Source organism: Etheostoma spectabile, chromosome 14, assembly GCF_008692095.1.
Source record: "Etheostoma spectabile isolate EspeVRDwgs_2016 chromosome 14, UIUC_Espe_1.0, whole genome shotgun sequence".
Lineage (NCBI taxonomy): Eukaryota > Metazoa > Chordata > Actinopteri > Perciformes > Percidae > Etheostoma > Etheostoma spectabile.
Genome location: NC_045746.1, coordinates 7,870,171 through 7,879,649, shown reverse-complemented (window position 1 = coordinate 7,879,649; position 9,479 = coordinate 7,870,171). Strand labels below are relative to the sequence as shown.

Below are 9,479 nucleotides of genomic sequence, written 5' to 3'. Positions count from 1 at the left end.
CGTGGCAGATAGTCGGTCTGAATCAAATCGAAATATTACTTTAAATCACTGGTTTTTAATAGAGGTAACAAAGAAATCACTAGGTACTTTAACTGAATGGCTTATTGATTGATTCATTTGCTGTGTTGTGTGTTGGCCCACTCCTAGAGCAGCGGAGAGGGTCCGCGGAGGATCCCGTGGACCAATCGGTTGCCTGTAATATTTCAGTGGGGAGCCCTCCCTGTGAACCAGAGAGAGAGAGAGAGAGAGAGAGAGAGAGAGAGAGAGAGAGAGAGAGAGAGAGATGGTTTTCACTGCTGTTTCTGCTACGTCCGTTTTCCTCAGAGCGATCGGGGAGCTGCGGAATAGGCGTGCGTTTCTGTTACTCCAACAAAGATTACGTTGAGTGAAAACGTCGCAAAGAAAGCTCGACTTTAAGGTAAGGACTCTCATGAAGCTGTTGGATGGAGGTGCAGGTGCTCCTGTGCACGTTTTTGAACGCACACTATCCGTGCGTGCAGTGTGAGCGGGCTTTGCTTCCTAACTGTATGGTAAAGATAACGACTATTTTGGCTTGGATCGGCGCAGCATTCCCCTGGACTGCAGGGACAGGTCGCTGTGCTGTCAGCGGGGCTCCCAGCTGTGTCAACTTGACAGGAGAGAAAAGAGAAGTTGCGCCATTTGCCAAGGCAGGACCCCCCCCCCCCCCCCCCACACACACACACACCCCAAATGGTGTTTGGCTGGCAATTTCAAAACACATATGGAGAAGACTCGGACATGTTTTTCATTCGTGCGTAAATGTTCGCTGACCGTGAAAGCGCGCTAATGCGTGTATGGAAGCTATGAATGTGTGTGTGTGTGTGTGTGTGTGTGTGTGTGTGTGTGTGTGTGTGTGTGTGTGTGTGTGTGTGTGTGTGTATGTGTACATATGTCCCGGAGAGGAATCCGTGAAGAAGTGTCGCGTTTACCCTGCAAAGCAAGGAGGTGCACAACGGCTTAATTTGGAGATAGAGGATAGAGAGCGTAGCGTAGAACGAGCATGGCGCTTGGGATACAGGGAGGAGATGATTCCTCAGGACCACCCCGGTCCAGAAATCCTCCAGGGGAGGGAGGGGGGGGCGCTACTGATGGGAAAGTAGGGGGTCGATTAGGATGCTGCACATTTATTACGCCACCTGTGTACTGTAGATGAGCCGAGCTTTTACAGAGGGGTCTTGCCTCACTAACGCACGTTTGGTGTTCCTGTGAAAGATGATGACCATTCTCCTTCTTAACATCTGGTTTCACATGAATTAGCTCAGTTCCCACCTCTTTTCCTGCATGCTACAACCCCTCTTTTGGCATAGCCAAACTGAATTTTATGGCATTAGTTGGATTATCTGTGATAATGGGTGAGAAGATCAGATGGATCAGGCATAGAACATGGCCCATCCACACCATGCAGCTGTGCTTTGATATATGTTCCTGTGGTGTGTGATGTGAAATTAGATTTAGAGGACGATTGTGGGACATTACGGGTGCACCACAAATGGCTTTTTGCACCTGATTACTAAATCCAGGCTGTATCTTACTAAATGTGTGTTAGTGCATGTGTAGGTGGGGGGTTGCTGTGTGTAATGCTTTAAAGGGTTTTGATGTTGTGTGTAAGGTATACATTATCTAAACACCCTTGCATCCAACACCACGTGGCTCCAAATCCTGATTAAATGAAAGCAAATATGATTGGATAACAAAGCGGAGTGTTGACTGACCAGGTAGGCTAATGTAGTTGTTTCAGTGCCAGTGCAATCCATTTGTAAAGCTACAGTAGGACAGAGATTCATACGTAGCACACCAGCCTTGAATACTCAAACCCATCCTCCCATGACATGATTCAAAACACAAGAGGAAAAAATTAGTATTTTATGGTATGAATGCTGACTTCCTCTAGTATCCTTTTGGTTCCCTCTTCTTCTCTTTTCCTTTCAATTGCACTTTTCTGTCTGCAGTCTGTCACATGTAAAAATGATATAATAGAAGAGAGGGTTCAGTTACAGAGCAGGATCCACTGCCCATTTGTGTCCTTTAAATGGAAAAGGGGGTGGCCTCTGGCTCACCCAGTAAGAGCGTGCGCCCCATGTAGGCTGAGGCCTTTGCAGAGGCCCGGGTTTGAATCCAACCTGCGGCCCATTGCTGCGTGTCATCCCCCATCTCTCTCCCACCTTTCCTGTCTAACCACTGTCACTCTGAGTAAAGTGAAAAAAGACCCAAAAAACAATCTTTTAAAAAAAAAAAAATGGAAAAGAGGGGTCAGTTTGACAGGTCAAAAACTGTTTACATAGAAAAAAAAGAGAAAAATAAAATAAAGTCCCCCCCCACTTTGTTAACATATGTGTATATATATATATATATATATATATATATATATATATATATATATATACATATATGCTATAGAAATTACAGTACTTGTATCCTATTTCCATTATTAATTATAACTCCTTGTACTGTGGGCGTAAATAAAAACTCCAAACAGCAATTAAAAGCGCTGAAAATCCTCTTCCGTCTAATCAAAACGTCTCTTCTTCATTTCACCAGGAAATACGCAGGGCATTAAGAAACCAAGATGCTATCACAATGCTGGTTCACTGTGACTTATCAAGTCTCATTCAATTTTTCTTTGAACCAAGCACAAAGAGAATAAGCAATGTGTTGTCGACATTTCTTGCAGTGTGGAGGAACGCATTTGCCAGAGCTCATTCTGGTGCATCAACATGCTTTGCACAAATCCCATTATTTCTTTTCACCATCACATAAGAGGCTTGGTAATGATGTTCTGTCTTGATGGCTGCGTGAAGATTGAGCGAAGCCATTGTTTAAGGTTACTGCACACAGAGAGAATAAAAGATGCAGGGAGTGGGACAGGCAACACCTTGAAGTTTCATGATACTTACAAAGATGACACAACCAGAGGTTTCAGTTCAATTTCTTGGGATAAAGTGGCGCAATGTCTTATGTCTTACAGGATACAATGTCAAACAACTTAGAACATTAATTGATTGTGCTCAACGCTGATTTGATCTTTGCTTGTACAGGCCTAATGGCAAGTCTTCATCAATGTTAACGGCACTGTGAATCTGTACTTTGAGCTAAATGCTAACACCAGATTGCTAACACGCTCACAATGGCAATGCTAACATGCTGATGTCAAGCAGGTATAATGTTTATACCATGTTCGCCAGCTTAGTTTAGCATGTTTTCATGCTTACATTTGCTAATTAGCACTACACACAATGTACAGCTGAGGCTGATGGGAATTTCATAGTTTTGCAGTATCATAGTATTGGACACATTTGGAATTTTGACCCGATGGCGTCGCTAAATGAAAAGTTGGGGATCACCAAAGATCATTGCAGTTTATCCTAAGGTCGGCTTGAAAGGCTGTAGAAAATGTCATTAGAACCACAAATGTCAACCTCATGGTGGCGTGAGAAGGAAAGTCAAGAGGATTGATCCACTGGGCACCATGAGTAATTGTACCAAATACAGCAATCCTTTCAGCAGTTGTCAAGACAATCAGGACCTACCAAAAATATATAGATGATGTGAGATGAAAAATCAGGAAATCATGGAACTCAGTGTGACTCATACTCTCGAGACCATGAATGTATGTACAAAAATGCTTGGCAATTCTGTTTAATAGTTCTTGAGATATTTCAGTCTGGACCAAAGTGGTGGACTGGCCGACAGACGGACATTGTCATCCCTAGAGCCACGCTGCTAAAAACTGTTAAAAACTTCCAGCTCAGCTGAACAATTATAGAAAATGACCACCCTTCCAAACCCAAGTGATGCCAAAAAAATGAGTGCCATTACTTTGAACGCTATGTAGTAGATAGCTTGATTAAAACATTACTTGACACAAGATTTGCTCAATGTAATACACTTGGCATCACTGAGAAATATAATGGTTTGTGGATCTTATTACATATCCAATTTCCCTTTGATTAAGCTTCTTTGAACTTAAACCTTTCAGAATCACCATTTCTTTATTCTCCCAATACAGTCTGGCATTGATAGTGTCCCTTTGCAACAAAGCACTTGGTTAATCGCTACAGAATATCAAAGCTCTGCGCTAAAAACCCTGCAGTACTGGGAGAGCAATACTGGTCTGGATGACGAGGTGAAGGGTTTTAGGAAATTTCGACATTGTTCCAGTTACCGCTAAAGCCGACCGCTGCATGAAAACGCAGTGCAGAGGAGATGGTGCTATTTGAAAGAAAACCTCTCCACGTTGATATAGTGCATTCATTTGAAATCTGGATGAATGGGTGCTGTTGATGAGAACAATTTGGAGTAGCAGGGGCTGGCACATATTCCCTCTCTGCTTCTCTTTCTTCGTGTTGTCTGCTCATCTCTCTCCTTCCCCCTTCAGCCCTGACTCTTATAAACCATGCTGAGTGTTGAGCTATAAAGAGGCCATTTTGCATATTGCATATCAATAAAGAGCATTCAACTCTAACACTGGGGTTTTTTATTGGGCTCTCACAGACACAACCAGTAGATTGGTGGCCATTAATGCCCAATATAAGCACTCCATGTTCTGTTGTCCATGTGCTTTATGGCGGTACGGTTTAAAGATGTTCATCATCAAGACATCAACCAGTCAACTTTTGGGAATATGGAAGCAATTTTTTTTTTGCAGTCATATCATTCAACCTCTAATGGCCACTGAAATTACAACAAATCAAGTACAATAACAATGACAGATGTGAGGCAAACTACACTCAAGTGGATCCAAGTCATCCTGGAGGATCAGATGTGGAGTGGAGTGATAAGAGGCATGGCTGTGGTTTGTGATTTTAACAATCAGGATGCTATTTTTTTTCCTAGTGTAATAATCAGCTCAGAATCTGCAGGGGCCACCATGGCTGATGTATGGTCTAATCTGTCTTGCTTGCTAGTATCCCTGGGTAATAGAACAACATTTACCTTTGAGTTAATCAGTGCATGTAACATTAGTCATTTAGTATGTTGCCCGTCCTGCTGTTGTATCTCCCTCCCAGAGCCAAAACGAAGGAAGGGGGGAGATCAGTGTCGTTATGAAACACACGTGCCAGCATAGGTGAGATTATTAGATGCTGCATGTTGTTATTGAAGCTAAAAACCAGATGCATCCATGTCTTATTCTAATGCGGAGAGGATTCAGGTTTGGATAAATGTTGAAGTGGATGAAACATCTGCTATCCTCAAGCTCGTTGAAGACAAACAGACATGAACACAATGCATACGCAAACTGAAGCAAGTGCATTGTATCCCAGTTTTCCAAGTGGAATGACTCAGTTATGTCAAATTTCATATAGTGACTCATATATATACATATTTTTGCTACATTAGTTTTGGGCATTTAAGGCCTTTATTTGACATGAAAGGGAAGGGAGAGGGGGAATGACATGCTGCAATGGGCCGAGGTCTGAGTCAAACACGACACCACTGTATCAAGGACTATACCTCTATACATACAGTATGTGTGCCCGCTCCACCAACTGAGCAATCTGGGCGCTTGACTCAAATATTTGTAAAGCCATCCCTTGCCTTCTTCATCTCACATCGGTTAGGAGAGACAAGATTAAAGACATGCTTAAGTTTAGGTATAGGAAAAGTAAAAGGGCCACTCCATCAATTTTACACATAAACTCATTATGAGGAGTACTGCTTGAGTAATACGCTCTGTGGCTCTGGAGGGAGCTTTCACAAAGTCTGAGAGAGTAACCCTGATGATCCTGGCATGGGCAAGGAGACTTCACATTTAACTAAAAAGTATGGAGTGTGAAAATGTTTTCTAATTTAACAGAAAAAAAACAACTGTACACCTTTGGAATTCAAGTTTCCCTATTTCACCAAACTTGCTTAACTGCCTTGTTAAACTTATCGTTTGTAAAACACACTTTAGTCAAACTCGACAGTCTTTGTTAGTCTTTCAACTGTTCCAACAATCACTAACCCTAACTCGGGTGTGCTCAAAATAAACCTTTAATTCACAGTTAGATGTGAAAGTATGCTGGCTTTCTGCCCGCTGTCTCTCTCTGTGCCATCGCTGGCATCATTGTGAGAGCCAAGTGAGAGTTTGCTGCTCAGCGTGCAGCTCGTTCCGCGGAGGCAGATCATTCAATTAGCAAAAGAAGTTGACAAAAATCGGCCCAAAACCTTTCTCCCCAAAAAATAACCGGCGATCTGCTTAGCCACGCGCCGATACATTCGTGCAACTGACCCTGGTGCTGCATTCAAATGTTGATTTATTATTCAAATGTCAAGTTTATGAATGAAACTATTCTGCACAGCCCTACTTACAAGGGACGAGAAGTCAGGGAAATCTTGGCCTTAGCTCAACTTTGGAACTTTGAAAAGTTGAAAGCATACCAATCTACATACACAGAGATTAGGCAAAATACCGATTGTCAGTTTAGTCAATGAAATGGTATTAAATAGATGTTAAGGCTGTTCCAACTGTGCTTAATACCCACCCTGACATCTTCTAAGTGGGTTTATAATGACATTACTGCTCATTTTTTTTCTCCCATGTCAAAAGGGCTTTCTCTTCCCCACTCTCTGTTGGCACGCTCCGAGTGTTGGCGACAAGACAAACACTGATCAAAAAGCGAGGCCTGTGTTGTTAATCTAGGTTTGGTGGAGTGAGGGCATCCCGCACACATGCACACACTCTATGGATGCATTTTCATATCCTTCACACTTATCTTTTAATTGTCAGCACTCCCCCCTCTTATCCATAAACATACCTTCATTGTTGCTAGAATGGAGCTGCTCTTACTGGAGACTTTGCACCTTGATATCCCCCTCCAAATGATGATTTAATCACACCCGCTGCCGTTATTGCAGAATAATGGGTCAACCCAAACTAAGAATCGCTATCCATGCAGCACACACTCTCAATAGATGTACGGGCCACTCAGCGTGCATGACATGATGATGTAATGGAGAGAAAGATACCCACCCAACCCCCAACACTCCGATACGAACTCTGTGTATGAATTTTCTCACGGATGGTACCTGTAACAGAGCTCGCAGGCGAGCGGCAAGGTTAAAGAGGCGAGGGTAATTGATGTAACCTATCTGGGTGGAAAAAATGTTTGCTCGTGTTCACAGTGTACTCTTGTCTGATGCACTTGGGCGTGAAATTGTTCCCCTTTCCACCCTAGCAAGCCCCAAGCCCAAGTCCTTTGCCCATTTCTAGCCAAGCGAGTTAGCCTTTCTGCATGTGTGTCTTTAAACGCTGGGGTTTGTCTGTTGGCCTTCAGACGCCTGTGTGAGTGTTTATTTGAGTGGTTATTGATGTGTGTGGGCGTGTGTGTGTGTGTGTTTGTGTGTGTGTGGGGGGTTGTTTATGAGGGGGTGGGGGTGGGAGAAAAGAATGGGTGGGTGTTGGGTGTCAGCTGGCCTTCTCCATTCCCTTCTGATTGACAGAATAAGTGAGCGAGTGCTGAAATGATTACGGGCTGCATGGAGAACTGCGGCAGAATGATCACTGAGATTCACTGATGCTAAAATCAGAGACAGAGAGTAGCCTATGAGAAAAGCTGAATTTGGACTGTGACTCAAGTGCTTCTGGAAACGAAACCCATTAGTCTATTCAGGAATGTGTTTGTATGGGTGTGTTTTCTATCTTGCCTTCTCTCACGATTGATCAATTGATGAATTTTGTGATTGATGACTGTGAGTCACAGCCATGCGTTAAATCAGGAGTTCAACAAGTCATAGGCTATAGAATATATGTGTGTGTGTGTGTGTGTGTGTCTAAGTCCCAGTAGAAAACAACAATAGCGTATCATATATCCTGTGTTATGTGCTTGAGAAACACTGCCCAGGAGATGTATTTGCTTGCTGTACATTCCATAGTAGGCTAATTGGCAACACAAATACACACTTTCTGCTCAGCATTTCCCATGACAGTTGTGTGCAGGAGTAATATGCAGTTGGCTCCCAGTTGTGAAAGACAGTTTTTTTCTACGACTGCATAAAAAAAATGACTCACATAAAATGACTCTTAATTATCAAGACAGAAATGAAGCGTCTGTATTTGTACTCTTACTGAGCGCAAGACTCTGTTATTCCATTAGAAGTGTTAAACATGTCTTTAAAATATCCCTATTATATATATATATATATATATTTTTCTGAATTAAATTGGCCGTTCCCTAACCCCAACCCCCTTAGTTACTGTTACTATGCCTGACAACCTCCCCTTCTCACACAGAACAGTGTTCTTTAGAATCCCATATTGCCTGGATAATATGTGAAAATGATGTTCACTTTTTCATTAAAGCATAAAATATGTTACACGTGCACAGTTTAGGATGCTAAGGGAGCCATCGCAAAAATGCCTTGTGGCGGCCATTTTCCTTTACGCAATAACCGGATGATGTGTTTTGCATCATATCTCCTGTAAAAGTGAGCATTTGCTAATATCGTCCAGGTGAATTGTCATTTTTGAAAGAATGAGTCTTTTTTTCCCACACTGAAGTAATCAAAAGTAGACTCCTCAGACAGCCGATGACAGCTAAAATGACAACTTAGTTAAACTGTTGGTGCTAGTTATAGGAGTTCTATGAAAACTCTCAACAGCCAACTGTTGTTCCCACCGGATTTGCTTTAAAACAAGAACCCATGCACACAATGGCTACATGCGTAGGCCTACATAATGCTAAAGGAAAGGCTAAAGTTATATAGGCTTTAGTATATTAAATCAAAATTAAAATACTAAACACAACAGTAGGTTACTACGGAAATTAGGAAGCTAGTTAGCTGGTGCATGCTAATATTTTCAGCTTTTGGAGCAGACAAACACGCTTTTTTTTTTATCCATTCTTCTCAATTTTTCTATTTTGTTTTTTTCCAAAGCACAAGAATCAAGGAACATTGCTCAAAAGCATGCAGTGTAGCCTGAATCGTGGAAAAGCCTTAATCAATCAACTTCTTTGATTGATTAAGGCTTTTCCCCAGTTTTAAGTAAATGGGAAGACTTGTTGCCAGATTATATTACATTACATGTCATTTAGCTGCCTCTTTTATACAAAGCGACATACAATTACTATATGCTGTACATCAGAGGTCGACCGCCTCTGGAGCAACTTGATGTATCCCAGTGGAAATTGAACCCAGATCTCCCACACCAAAGGCATGTGTCACATCCACAGCGCCACCACGATGTCTCTGGCACGGCTTTCCCCTCACTCCGGCACCATGAGAGGAACTTTTTTTCACTTGTTGATGATCAGAGGATGGAGAAGCACGAGGGGGGAAAGCACAGATAAAGGGTTAGGGATGATGGCCTAATGGAGTGGATGAGCAACTGCGACAGTGACTCAGGATGAAGGGATGGGGGATGAAGGGGAGCGTGGTGGGCGGGAGAGAGATATGACATGATAGAAAAAAGTAGTCTTTAAATGCTACATCGTAGGGTAGTTATTCATTTCGTTTACCTCTATTCTCTCCTCAAGGTG

The 9,479-nt window shown here is 42.5% G+C and overlaps 1 protein-coding gene and 1 long non-coding RNA gene across 3 annotated transcripts in view; one reads left to right on the top strand and one right to left on the bottom strand.

The window, feature by feature from the left end:
* The first annotated feature begins 278 nt into the window (after positions 1-278).
* Positions 279-9,479, top strand: part of dlgap3 (discs, large (Drosophila) homolog-associated protein 3) — a 136,364-nt gene continuing 127,163 nt past the window's right edge. For both annotated transcript variants that reach the window (XM_032536193.1, XM_032536194.1), the window contains exon 1: positions 279-418. The gene's annotated coding sequence lies outside the window, so the exon portion shown is untranslated. The remainder of the gene's footprint in view (positions 419-9,479) is intronic.
* On the bottom strand, positions 3,391-9,093 carry LOC116702127 (uncharacterized). The gene is made up of 3 exons (XR_004335060.1): positions 9,000-9,093; positions 4,948-4,953; positions 3,391-3,402 (listed from the first exon to the last, which is right to left on the bottom strand). It is a non-coding gene; the product is annotated as an uncharacterized LOC116702127 (long non-coding RNA).